This window comes from Bidens hawaiensis, unplaced genomic scaffold (assembly GCF_021521415.1).
Source record: "Bidens hawaiensis isolate Kalapana, Puna unplaced genomic scaffold, B.hawaiensis_p1.1 tig00002839_1, whole genome shotgun sequence".
Taxonomy (NCBI): domain Eukaryota; kingdom Viridiplantae; phylum Streptophyta; class Magnoliopsida; order Asterales; family Asteraceae; genus Bidens; species Bidens hawaiensis.
In genome coordinates this window covers 821,563-836,586 of record NW_027491153.1, presented here as the reverse complement: position 1 = coordinate 836,586, position 15,024 = coordinate 821,563, and the positions used below count along the sequence as shown (strand labels likewise).

At 35.1% G+C, this 15,024-nt stretch overlaps 1 pseudogene; it reads right to left on the bottom strand.

Annotated features, from left to right (window-relative positions):
* Window positions 1-12,244: 12,244 nt before the first annotated feature.
* On the bottom strand, window positions 12,245-14,029 carry LOC143621305 (AAA-ATPase At3g28580 pseudogene; annotated as a pseudogene).
* Between the last annotated feature and the right edge of the window lie 995 nt (window positions 14,030-15,024).

Genomic DNA, 15,024 nt, shown 5'->3' with positions numbered 1-15,024 from the left:
GTTTGTTCCTCTGATTTAACACTTAACAATTAACAGATCACAGATCTGATGTATACGGTTAATGCTAAACCTTGGATCTAGCTCATTATCACGATTGATTATATGTTGTATATGTGTATATATTATCAATAGTATGTATATTATTAATAAACTTAATATGAAGATTGAGAGAGTATTCGGGCAGAGGTTCGATAATTATCTCAAAAGCTTAACATTAAACAGTGACAAGGTCACTATATATAGAAGATAGACCTAGTTCGTCAACATCCCCTAACGAACTAGGATCTACTTCGTTACATACATTAAATACGAAATAATCTTAACAAGTCAACTCCTGATTCGTTAAACATCCTTAACGAACCAGGAGGGTCTTAACTTAGATCTAGTTTGCTAAACATCCTTAGCGAACTAGACTAATACTTTAACGAACTATAAAATACATTAATTGTTTATAACATTAAACATAAAACGACAAATACGTTAACGATCAATACAAAGACTCGAGACGCAAGACCGTGCACTAACAGACACCCCCTCGTCTTGAGCTCTTTGTCTTTAAATTACTTGAAGCGCTTGGTCTGCCAGTCCTTGCAACTATGAATCCCATTCTCAAAGCATACACGTACAACACGTTGGAACTGCATGGCTAGATCGTAATCCTCAAGTCGCTCAATCAAAATCTTGTTCTTGTGCAACACGTTATTATCGGTCTCAGTTAAATTAACCAACCACATCGGGTCGATAATCTTAATAAGCTCAGTCTTCAAACCTTTGCACAATATAATGACGGCCTCGCCAGTACGATTATCGTAGTACCAGCGGTCGAATGACAGATGCATGTGTTGGTTCATAGTCTTCATCGGCACACGTTTCATCGTCTTCGGTGGCTTTACCTTAAGAACAAGCTTCCTCCAACCCGTCCTTGGATCAATCTCATTAATACGTTTCCGGGTTGGAACTAGGGGTTTGAGATACTTGAATCCAGAATTGACCTCGAATAGCAATTGTTGATGAAACCAATCAGCTATCCGGTCACCCCCTCGATTGATAAATGGACGACATGCGAGGGTACGAACATCCCAACGCGGTAAAGTAAGAACATCCATCATCTTCTCGTAGTACTGGATTCCCTTCTCCCATTTCACAATGCATACCTTAAGCTCAGGATCATATAGCCAAGAGACAATATCACCTTGTACTTTTGATACGGTCTTGAAGGACGTTACTTGATTTGCCTTGGCTCGAGAAACTTCTTCTTCTTTAAGCTCTTTATCAACATACCGATACAACCCAATAATCTTACCTGCTTTCTTGTGTCTGAACCAACTCTGAATCTCCTCAAGAGACGGGTCGAGAAGCGAATCAGAATAAACCTTCTCGCCTTTGGAGTTCTTCTCAAGATGGTCTTCTGCTTCTTTAATCGTTTCTTCATTAAACACTGGAGCACCCTGATCAACATTGGTGTGTTGAAACAGATCAGGGTAATCCTCAGCAGTCACATCCTCCATCTCAACCTCCTCATTCTCATAAATTTAATCCGTACTCATCTCAACGGTAGGATCATTTAGAATCTCATCATCATTAATTACCTCAATATCGGGCACTGTCTCTAACACGATCAACTGTTTGTTGTTGAAGCCAAGCAGTAGCGAAATCTGCTCTCGTGTTAGTGACCTTTCAATGAACTCACCAACCTCGATCTCATCTCTGTTCACCACACTCCTAACTGTTCCCAATCCATCCACAAATATAACATTGTTGGCTTCAATCATTTCAATCGGTTTAATAGCAGTTGAGTCATGATAAACAACAACCTGCTTACCCGAGTCATCACCACCACTCGTACCTACACCTGTAGATGCGTCGTGAGCTTGTTTCGTCTCACCACCAGCACCAGACTCATCAGGGTCTTCATCGTCATTCTTGAGTCTTTTCAGTGCATCATCTTTACACGTTAATTGTAGAATAAGTTCCTCCTGCTCTTTTAATTTCACCCCCTGAGACGTAACAATCTCACGTAGGGCTTTCGTTTCTTTCTGGAAGAAGGAGACATATCCCATTAATCTCTTTTGGTTCTCCATGAGACGTTCCTGATTCAGTCGGTCAGCAGACATCTGATTTTCATACAAATGAAGGAGATTCAACAACATGTCTGTCTGACGGTTCGGTGGCATAGCATACAAAGATGGATGAACAGGTTGGATTGGTCCCTGAGGCCTTGTAATTCTCATAAATGAGACATCACTAGGTGGAGGAGGCCTCATTGACGGTGTTGGAGGAACAGTGGAAGATGTAGCAGAAGGCAATGGTATTTCAGCTAGTGCCATATGTGGAATCAAACCCAGCTGCTCATGATGAACCATCGTTGTTGTTAATGTAAGCGCCGGAGTGCTAGTAGTAGGCGGCACTACCGGGCATTGAGACATGATTTGACGAGGCGGTGGAACACCAATAATTACACCAGCTCCAGTAGATACACGTCTCTTTGCTGGAACTTCAGAAGCTGGTGCTTTACCCTTTCGTTTTTGTTCACGTTGAGCTGGAATGGTAGCAGCCAACGCAGCTTCAACGGTAGGCTGTTGCTCTCTATGAGCTGCATCACTATTACCACCATCGTTACCATCATCATCATCTCCATCGTTCCCACCTTCTCCTCCCTCCTGCTCGGAATCCGAGTCATCATGGATCCAACGATCCTCGGGAGGATATACATAATCAGGGTTAATGATATGACCAATCATCCGTTTGTCCTGTGGCCTCTCCTTACGATAAATCATCATTCTATGCACCATGTCAGCCTTCATGTGTTCTAGATCAAGAACATCGTCCACTAACGTTCGATCAATCACCAAGTTGGGATAAGGTCTTGAATTATCAACTGTAGAAATCGGGGATACATCAAGAACTTCTTCTTCTGAGCCGTCTGCTGAACTTGTTCTTTCAGATGATCGAAAACCATTTCTGAGTAGTTGAAAGGTTTATTGAGAATAAGAGCCACAAATGCCGATTGCAAACTTATACGACACTCATCAAATCCACCTTTACGACCACCCATGCAATGAATCAGGACATGTAACAGATATTTGTAAGGAGGGCACAGTCCGTTCTTTTTAAACATAGAATCCTCAATATTTCTACCATAAAATACAAGTAATCCTCATGGTTACTTGTCGGCAAAGCTTCAATCTTCTCACGAGATCTCATTTGAGACTCAAGAGATTGTCTATAAGTATCCTTTAATGAAGCAATTTCCCTTATCAAATTATCATTTTAATTCTTTAAAGATTCTAACTTAGGTTTGTTTGATTCACATTCAACACACGTTACTTTAACAGATGATGTAGCAGAAATAGAATGACTAACCTCATTGATTTTTGCCATGCAAGCAAAGACAGTTGCAGGTTTGTCACAAGAATCATCAGAATCAGATCCAGAATCATTGTCTGAAGACGACTCACTTCCACTTGCATCACGAAAGTCTTTAGTTAGCCCAAACATAGCCAAATTAGCTTGATTGTCATTACACAGTAGTCGTTGTGACCAATCATTTCCATCAGCTAACATTGCTTGTGACCCAGAGGTAGACGGTTTCTTTTCAGCATCATTATCTCGTGGTGTTGAAGAATTTTGATTTTGACCACGAGGACCAGTATACTCCTTTTTCGGTTTGTCACATTCTTTAGCAAAGTGTCCGAACTCTTGACAATTATAACATTTCACCTTTAACTTGTCAAATACCAATTTTTTATTTATGGAAGCAAGATCTTTTCCAGTTCTTTGCATAAATCTTTTTACCTTACGGACAATCATCGCCATGTTCCACTTTAAACCCATGATCTATAAGTCATCAGGATCAATCTGATCGTAATCTTCATCAGTCAGATCACTAGTGGCAATTTTGCTACTCACCAAATTTTCATAAGAAGACATGAAAGCTGATAAAAAGGCAAAGTTTTGTTCAGATTCTTTCATGTTTACACTTGGAGGTGATGAAAATTGATTTGTATTGGATGAACTTCCTGAACCAGCAGAGACATTTGGGGATCCTGGTTTACCAGCATAGAAACATGCTCTAGGATCACTATATATGGTTGTTGCATTTTCACTTGCATTATGTGTGAGAAATGCAGTGATTGGAGAAATGGTTGAACTTAGAAGCATGCTACCACCATAGAAAACATGATCTTGACTTTCCTTGGAAGATTTTTGACACTTGAGATCGTATTCACGAGCTTCAATCTTTTGTAAAAACTCACTTGCAGTCAGGTCTTCATTAAAATAACAGTTTTCTTTCAATACCATGAGAAACGTAGAATACGAACTTGGTAATGCACTCTTGATGGTATCAATCTTAACAACCTCAGAAGTTTCTAATCTCATTTTGTCCATCTCAGCAATCAAGTGATTAAACCTTGTTGTCATCTCTTCAACAGTTTCACCTTTTAGTAAATTAAAGTTTCTAAATTGAAACTTGAGCATTACCTTCTTGCTTTCAGCTGTATTACCCATGCTTCTCATACGAATATGTTGGAATAATGAAGCACAGATTTTTGTGCTACCCACTTGGTGAAAGATGTTCTCAGGTAAAGCCATGGTAAGAGTAGAATAAACTTTTGTCTCAATTTCTAACGCTTTCTTCTCTTCATGTGAGTATTGAGAGATAGCTTTAGGTCTGAAGCCTATGGTCTCATCTCCGATCAATGAAACAGTATAAACCTCATCCAAACAGTACGAACAATCAGGATGAACAGAACCTAAATGAGCACGAAAACGAGGTTCCCATTTAGCAGAGTCACTAAATTTCATCAACCTTGGACATTTCGAATGTGAACCTATCTCGGTATCAAGTTGCAACATTTGTTGCATTAACATGTTTTGAGAAGCTAATGTATACATACCATCCATTTTTGAAAAATTTCAAAAATTAAAGGATGACTTGTGAAAAATAAGGTTAACGAATAGTGAACAATGAATGTAACGAACTGTAAACAGTTTTAGCGAACTGTGAACAGTGATAAACGAATTAACCTTAACGAAGTTAAGATTTATCAGGTAACGAATCAGAATTTTAATTATTAACGAATCTGATGGTCAACGAATGAGTAAGCGATTTGACGAAGCGAATCACAAAGTACAAGCTTAGCGAACTAGAGTATTTTCTGTGATGAATCACTAAGATAAGCTTAGAGAAATAAGATGACGAACCAGCTACAGTTGATAACGAATCAAACTATAGCGAATCAAGTTGTTACAACCGTTTGTAACAAACTCTGACACCTAATGCCACGTGGCAATGGTTGTTATAACACAAATTCCAAGGCAGACATGTGTCACACGAATCTATTTGACACGAATCAGATTAAGTAACGAACCGATGAAACGAATCAGATTAAGTAACGAACCGATGAAACGAATCAATGATAACCTTTAGCGAATTGATGAAATATGTTAACGAATCAAGTTCAGATTAACGAATCAAACTTGAATATTCATATCTTCAAATCTTCAAAGAAGATTTCCAAAAATCTGGAAATGAAGAACATGAACCCAGAAAAACTAAATCCGTAATACACACTCAATACGCAATCAAATCTCACAAATCAAGTACCAAAACACTCGTCATCACCACACCAAACCAAATCAACTATTCTCGTGACCTATTAACCCAGATCACAAATCCAATTATACCAAATCAATCCTCTGTTTCGGTTAACGCTGAATTCACACCAATATCAATCCATACATAGTCCTAACCTCAATTCCAATTCACAATGCCTCACCAATACCTTAACCACCTTAAATCCAGTCCAATCCTTTCATAATTCAATCAATTAACCTCAATTTGATCCTAATTCAATCAAACAGAACCTTAACAATACATAATACTAATTAACAGTCCAATAATCCAAATAAACAACCAAATCAAGCGTAATTGAGCCCCGAAAGCTCTGATACCACTTGTTTGTTCCCCTGATTTAACACTTAACGATTAACAGATCACAGATCTGATGTATACGGTTAATGCTAAACCTTGGATCTAGCTCATTATCATGATTGATTATATGTTGTATATGTGTATATATTATCAATAGTATGTATATTATTAATAAACTTAATATGAAGATTGAGAGAGTATTCGGGCAGAGGTTCGATAATTGTCTCAAAAGCTTAACATTAAACAGTGACAAGGTCACTATATATAGAAGATAAACCTAGTTCGTCAACATTTCCTAACAAACTAGGATCTACTTCGTTATATACATTAAATACGAAATAATCTTAACGAGTCAACTCCTGATTCGTTAAACATCCTTAACGAACCAGGAAGGTCTTAACTTAGATCTAGTTCGTTAAACATCCTTAGCGAACTAGACTAATACTTTAACGAACTATAAAATACATTAATTGTTTATTACATTAAACATAAAACGACAAATACGTTAACGATCAACAAAAAGACTCGAGACGCAAGACCGTGCACTAACAACTAACAACAAACTAAAATAAAACAGAAACTTGAAAGAAAATACAAGAATCGCTCGCTTGAAATACAACTTGTGTTTTTAAGCGAGTGATTCGGTTTTAAGTGGATTGCTTGGTTTATTTAATCCAAAGCTTGGTTTGAGACCAAGTCCAGTACCCATCTTCCTTTAACATGAAAAATAACTACAAAACATTAGCCAAGAATAATCAAGAAAAAATATATCACATCTAAGGTGCTAAAACAACCAAAAGGATTTTAATCAGATTTGGACGGAATCTGTCATTGATTTGAATAATGCTTAAAAAAATAAATAAATTTCTAAAAATTATAAAAATATTCAGTCCACTTAATTAGGGTGTTATGAACATTTTTAATTTAGAAACTTTCCCCAAGTTATTATTTGAGATAGGCTGAAACAGCCGGTTTTCTCAATTGGTGTAAATATGCGTACTAAAACGAAAACAGTGATTTTGAAGCCATACAAATGAATTAAAATAAAATTAAATAAGCATTGAAACCACAACTCAATGAAGTTCATCACAGACTTTTGCCTTGCACCATTCCAGTTTGTTACGACAAAGTTATGGCCCAATCTTTAACAACCAACTTCTGTCTAGAATTGAAATACCATTAGAACCTATGTTCTTGATGTTTTGAAATGGTTTTTGATGAAAAACAATTATGCCACTCATTGTGTGATGCCAATACATGTTTACCATCTTATTACACAAATCCTCATTGTCCTAGAGTCAACAAAAAATAAAATAAAAATAAGAAATTTTAAACGAGTCAAAATCCCAAAACAGGCCAAACTAGCCTTTAATAAGCCAATGCGTGCCTTAGGATGACATAAAAACCTTAATAAACCAAGGTTGAAGAAGGAAAACAATGAAACATATGTATATATACAAGACTAATAAAAATTGAAAACATCCCAAAACATTACTCAAATCAGATTGAAAAACAAGCAATTGTTTTGTTTGACTTTTAAAGTCAACTTAGACAAAAACACTTTAATTTGCTTCCACAAATCTAAAATTAGAGAGAGAGGAAGATATTAGCATTTTTAAAAGTTGAGAAGTGTTGGTTTTATAAGCAAGGAGGAGGTGACAAGTTTGCATGGATGGTTCGACATTAAACTATCTTACAACCACTTTTGCATTCAATGTGGTTGGTTGGTTTTTAAAATAGATTAAATCAATAAATAAATTAAATAAAATAATTAATTAAATAAAATCTGATTTATGGGTTGGGGAAAAGTTTGGTTTTTGCAAAAAAATGATCCTTTTACTTTGGTTTGGGTTGGTTTCGAGCATAAAATAAACGAATTAAGCACCGTTAAAGATATTAAAATAACACAATGAGTATGGGACATGATTATAACATGAAAGGCATTCTTTTAAAGGACCCGAAGTATAACAAAGTTTAAAAAAGGGTCTGGTTTTCGGTTTTAGAAAATGACGAATGTCACAGTTTGCTTACATCTCAATGAAACCATCAAGAGATGACATCTGATTCGATCATGCTTTAGACCCTTTGATTCCAAAAAGAAAAACATTTGAATGGGTAAAGTTGGTTTTCAATCGGTCAACATGTGATTGAATTAATGTTGAATGAGAAAGAAGAGGATGCCTGATTTGGTCAAAAAGAATTTGACTAAAAACAAATTTTTTTCTTGATTTATAATATATTTTCACTCAAATTTTGGTGGTGGGAGAGCCTTATTTACTAGGGGTGTTTAAAAAACCGAATCCGTACCCGTATTCGAAATATCGGAAAATCTGAATTCGAATTATTCGAAAATTCGGATATCTGAATTTTCATATTCTGATAAAGATTTTGAATATTTTCTGATAGTTCAAATATCTAAATATTTTTTTAGTTATTAAATAGTAAATAATATTTATAAATTTTGAATAAGGTTTGGATATTTTAGATAATTTCTGATATTTTGGATAAATTTTGGATATTCAGGATAATTTTTGTAATATTTCGATATCCAAAATATTTTTAAAAGTAATTCTTAAATTTTTCCTATAATTATTTTTTTTTAAATTCGGATATCCATTTCACTATACGAACGGATATCCGAAGTTCAAATATTTGAAATTTCGGACAGATGGAGATAGTGAAATCCACTATCCGAAATGTTCGGATATCCAAAGTCTGGATATCCGACTTTGAACACCCCTATTATTTACCTTACTAACTACATAATCAGATGCGAGCCCTCCTCTGGTGCAGTGACGGAATTTTAATATTTGAATCCGGGGTGGGGGTGGGATATATTTCAATAAATCTGAAAAGTAATATAGGCTTCTTTAGTAATGAAAGAGATGTGGTCGGTGTTTGAAGAACATAAGATGACATACTTAGGTGTGAGTAAGGACTAACGAGTAGATGATGCCATCTCTTACTATTACTTCAACATTTACACTCTTTTATGGAACTTGTTTAGGCATGATTAGTAACAGAACCATAAACTTTTAACTGAAGAGTCGATATACAAATTTCTTTTTCTAAAATAGTTTATACTGTGCAAAATAAAATTTAATAAGGTAAACGAATAAATAAAAGTAAGCATCTACAAATTTTTAACTAATTTAAATAAACTAGTAAAATATATAGTATATAACAAATTTTATATAAGTTACTAATATTTAGTTTGACAAGCAATATGACAACATTAGCTATGCTACATGCTATAAGTTTTATAGTGGACTAAATTATGAAAATGCCCCTATTTCTTTATCATCTGCTTCACATAATTCTATTTCTACCCATAAATTGCCTGCACATATCAAAAACTCCAATGAACCATCTAATCAATCGCAACTTCCTAATCTCTTGCCAAATATATACTTTGGAGTTGAAAAACAAATCTCTTATCTAATGTGTACTTTGGAGTTGAAAACAGGGGTCACAACCCCTCCCTGCCCCCACTATATTTTGCCCTTGCTCGGGTGGATTCCTCCTTTTTCTCTCAGCCTACGGGGTATCAGCAACCGTTTTCAGCTATTGTTCCCCTCTTGAATCGAGAGCAAAAGTTGGACGGCTGAAGAAACCTCTCTCTGTTGTTAAAGCAAGTACGCTTTTATATCCACTTTATAATCCTTTTTAACTAAACTTATCATTTAAATTATATTTAGATATACTAGTAGCTTACGCAGCTTATCTGGAAACTTAGGGCCAAGTCAGATATGATAGAACCAAACAAGACAAAATTAAAAAGTATTTGACAATCACAAAATTTTATTTTATTCGACTTTTGAAAATGTTACCATAAATCCTGTCTATTTTAAAATAACTTTCTGAAAAATGGATTTTCTAATAAGTGCCCAAAGGGCACACGTAAAAAACATTTATTACATAAAATATTCTTGTTGAAACTTCACATTAGTTACAATAATCATTTAATAACTACCATATTTAACAATTTTTTTATTCCCTTTAAATAATTCCATCTACTCATGACTACTAATTAGATTTTTTTAATTCCCTAAAAAATTACTCTTTCATCACTTCTACTTTCTACCATTTTTAATAAGTATTTATTATTAAACAACAACTTTCGTTACCTTTTTTTTAAGATTAAATGATATAAAACATTCGTATTATTCTGCAAATGGATGATCGTTTTCTTTTGGATCTGAATGAGCTTCGTGTTGATGAAGATGCCATTGAAGAACAAGTGAAAACAAGAAATCTTTTTTAAGAAACAATTCGTTTGTCAATGTTTTCTAATTAAGAGGAGGCTTTTTTTTATTAAAATTATGCAAGAAAGAATAAGTTCTCATTTCAAAAAGGGAGGTAAAAAAGTTTAATTAGTAGTCATGAATGAAAGGATTAATAAAAATTTAAATATGGTAGTTATTACAAGATTAATGTAATTACTTTAAATGATAGTTTTAAAAAGAATATTCCATATAACTAATAACTCTTACATGTGAGGTTACGGCATATATTAGAGAAATCCATTTGAAAAAAACTAACGATGCAATAATTTATTTTCAAACTCAAATTAAACACACGCGTATTCCATTTTCTAAAAACTTAAACCAATTTTTTTCAATCCGGTACTTCTAGGGCAGCCGCTCACGCCCTCATTTACTTGACTAGTTATCATAACATTTTGGTTATCAAGAAGTTCGATGATCAACCAAAAGTCATAGACATTGGCAATGAGATATTTGCAAACGAAAATGACTGAAGATTCTGTAGATTATGAATGGCTTATTCTATATATAGATTCTCCAAACTCGTCAACCGGCGCCTCCTGCCATACCGACGAGATGTCGATCATGTAACCGGGGGTACCTATGTCAGACAAGTAACTAACGTTGAAGGTGTTACCGATTGAGGACATAACGGAGTCGGATGCCAACGTAACCGACATCACACATGATACTGTCGTCGGGAATGTTTCTCTATCTAGTATACTGATAATTCGATTATGGTTATGGTTTTGGGTATAAACCGACCGACATGGGCGGACCTACATACATTCTTACGGGTTCACGGGAACCCACCGAGTTTCAAATTTTTAATAAATATTTTATATAACAACTCTGGAGTGAACCCATACATATATTACCAAGTGAACCTATTATCAAGTTGAATAAGTGTTCCAGTGCAAGAATCTTAATGTTTCATTGTTTTATGCAAGCAACCCGGGTTCGAAACTGTGCAGTGTTTCATGGTGTTCATTTATAACTTTTATTTAAATCTCTTTTTTTCCTTCTGCGTTGTTGTTTTTAGAACATTTACTAAAAACTCTTTTGTTTTCTTTTGCACTGTGTTCTTTTAGAACCTGTATCTAAAACTCATTTTTTATTTTGAATTCCATCATCGGCCAATTTGCTCAACACATCATTTGCACTGTAATCTTCGTATCAAAGTAAGTATTAGTATTATGGTGTCTTTTGGGTTTGCATATTCCGTGAACAAATTGGTTTAGACAAATGAAACAAAACTATAGTGTAGTTTATCTGGTTCTTCTTGAATTCAATTAAGGTATAGACAAGGGAGAGTATGAGAGGGAAACGGTTCAATGAACACCAAATGTTTTATTGGTAAAGTGAAAAACAATTGTGACTTAATGTCACAAAACTACAATGACTCCACCATGATGGACAATTCCATGAGCACATTGACGAACATGTTTCACTTGGTATGTATGATTAATAAACAGTTTGAACATTTCCTTAAAAAAGTTAGAACATCTGCAAGTTTCATCTATCCTAAGTTCCTAACCAATTTGCTCATGCACAATTAAAATGAACATTACTTGACTCGAACCGTCGAACCAACCCGAAAATTTGTGTGTTCAGTTCTATGAAATTAGAGCATTAAAAGCAGTGAACCCACTGGGAAAAATTCCTAGATCCGCCACTGCCGACCGATTCACACAATTACTGGAAGTTGGTCTCGTACACACAAAATAGAGTGAATACACGAGTTTAAGCCAATATCGATGAAATTGTGATAAACTAGCTAGCCTTCTGGATCGCTTTCTTGCATAACGATGCGACTCCTTTTCTATTAAATAAACGAACTTGAAAAACGTACGATGAAAACAAGAAACTAAGTCCCCTATCTAGACTATGTCAAGGAGCTTATCGGAAACTTCAAATTCAAATTCAAACTCAAACCAACTAAACTAAAGACATGACAAAACATAATAATAAAGACTCAAAATTTCTAATCGATCTGTTACTACTTTTTCAAGGCTGCCAATCTTGTTACTTCGGTGTTGGGTTTTCACAACTCTTGTGCATTTGGATCACCTTTTGCATCCTCCACAGTTTTAAGTCTTGCCTTTTCTTTTGCATTCTCCAGAGATTTGATCAGACTGTTCAAGCAACTCTCAGCATCTTCTTCAGCTGATTTCGGCATCAAAGTTTCAGCAACATCGGCTGGAGTTATGTTGGTCTCGTCCAACAATCGACCGATGGTTTCAAACAACTCATGTGATTCAATATCCAAATAGTTCTTTGTAGGAACTTTAAACGTTCCAAAACAACAATACGACATCTCAATATGTTTATCCATTCTTCCTCTCCTAATAAGAGCCGGATCAAGCTTTTCGATATGATTCGTAGTGAATACGATCACTCTCTCACTGCCACAAGCCGACCACAATCCATCAATGAAGTTCAAAAGCCCAGACAAAGTCACTTCACTTTTCTTTTTCTTCTCATTTTCATATTGTTCGTGCATTTGTTCCTCTTCATTAATATCCTCCTTTTCCTTCTTTCTCTGACCCGTGAGATCGAGGGAACAATCAATATCCTCGATCACGATTATGGACTTACTTGTTGTCTCGATAATTAGCTTTCTTAACTTTTCTTTTTCTTCTCATTTTCATATTGTTCGTGCATTTGTTCCTCTTCATTAATATCCTCCTTTTCCTTCTTTCTCTGACCCGTGAGATCGAGGGAACAATCGATATCCTCGATCACGATTATGGACTTACTTGTTGTCTCGATAATTAGCTTTCTTAACTCCGTGTTAGTGCTCACCGAAGTTATTTCAAGATCATAGATATCATAATCAAGAAAGTTAGCAATGGCAGCAATCATGCTAGACTTCCCAGTCCCTGGTGGACCATAAAGAAGATATCCTCGTTTCCACGACTTGCCCACCTTCAAAACAGAATGAAACAATATATATTGGTGAAAAGATAATAATTACAATGAAACGACAATAATATATGTTGATATATATGATAGCTACAAGCATAACAAAAAGATAACTGATAAATAAAATTAGCATAACACACCTTCTTGTAGTAATCTTTCGACTTGCTGAATGTCAAAAGATCGTCCAAAATGTCCTTCTTTTTATTCAGATCCATCGCAAGTGTATCAAACGTAGACGGGTGCTTGAACATGATGTAACTCCACTTGACATGTTACCATAATAGCCTTTACTTTTGCTATTGGTGTAAAGCTTACGTTGTTTTGTTTTCCTGGTAATCTCATACCCTTGTTCAAGAACATGCTGCACATAATCTTGGGTGACAATATCACGGTGCTTTTGATGCAATGTGAGTGAATAGTACCGCTTCTCATTATTGCCAGCAGAGTACAGGGGCTGCTGCTGGGGGATGATTTTTCCAGATCTCCACCAGACCTTGATTCCTTTGTACTCGTCCAAAACCTCTTCATAGGTGTCTATGCTGAGGGCGAGGTGCTTGCTGTCCTTGATCACATTCGCTCTTAGGTGTTTAGCACGCTTTATTGAGTTGGCGCCAAGGTAGAGTTCAATGGCCTTATACGCCATGTTCTGCTGGAACTCGTCGTCCTGGTGAAAGCTGATTGTGACATATGGGTAGAAATAATTAACAACTGTACGGAAGTGTCTTCGTATGTAGGTACGGAGCTCCTCCGGAAACCACTGGTTGAATATCGCCCAGATAAACATAACACTCGCCACCACTGACCCAATTTCTGTCAAGTGATCCTTCATCATCTTCTTACTAGGATATGATAATAACTGAAAGCAAAAGACGATTCAAAAATGTAACAATTAATATACACTAAACAACACTGGGAAACTAAGCTACATAATTTGGAAACCAAATCAAAAAGACAAAGCAACGAACTAAAAATATTAAAAAACTAACTGATTCCTTGAAAGTGGTATAAACTTTAAGGAGGGGGGGGGGGGGGGGGGGGCGGAGGCCTTATCACCGGGTAATTACTTATTACTTTTGAATAGTGGCCCACCATAAAAGTCCATCCCGTCTATTGATTGTTGTGATGCATCGTTGGATCTTAGACTAAGCGGTATGGATGGTGGGGCCGTGGTGGTTCATGTCGTACGCGCATCATTTGGCCAATATATGATAGTTAGACACTAGTTTTTTTTTAAAAAAATTATTATTTATATTATAAACACACACATATATATATATATGATCATGTGAAAACTATTTTGAAATTGAAAACCATTTTAGACCACAAAAAACCCAAACATAAAAAAAATCATAAAACAAAAAAAAAAGCAAAAACAAAAAAGTAAAAAAAAAAATCTTATTTATTATCCCGGGTTCATAAAAAAAAACGTCTCGGTTTAATTAAATTATACATATATGTATAATATGTACATATATGTATATACATGTTTTTTTATACGCATATGTACAATTTAAGGTAAATGATAATGTATACATGTGTACATTATGTAACTAAAGATTAACTGGAATTATACATATGTGAATGATACGAAGTTTTTTTTATGAAACCGGAATGAAATATAAGAATTTTGATTTTTTTTACTTTTTTAAAATTTTTGTTCTTTTTTGTTTTATAATTATTTTAAATATATTTTTAGAGGTTTTTTTAATGGTTCAAAATGGTTCTTAATTTGCAAGTGGTTCTCTTAGGATTCTTACCCCTTATTTATATATATATATATATATATATATATATATATATATATAAGCCATTCTCAAAACATTTAAACAAACCCATTTCAATCAAAACAAAACCATTTCAACTAAAAATTTGAGCATAAACCCTTCATCTTCATCCGAC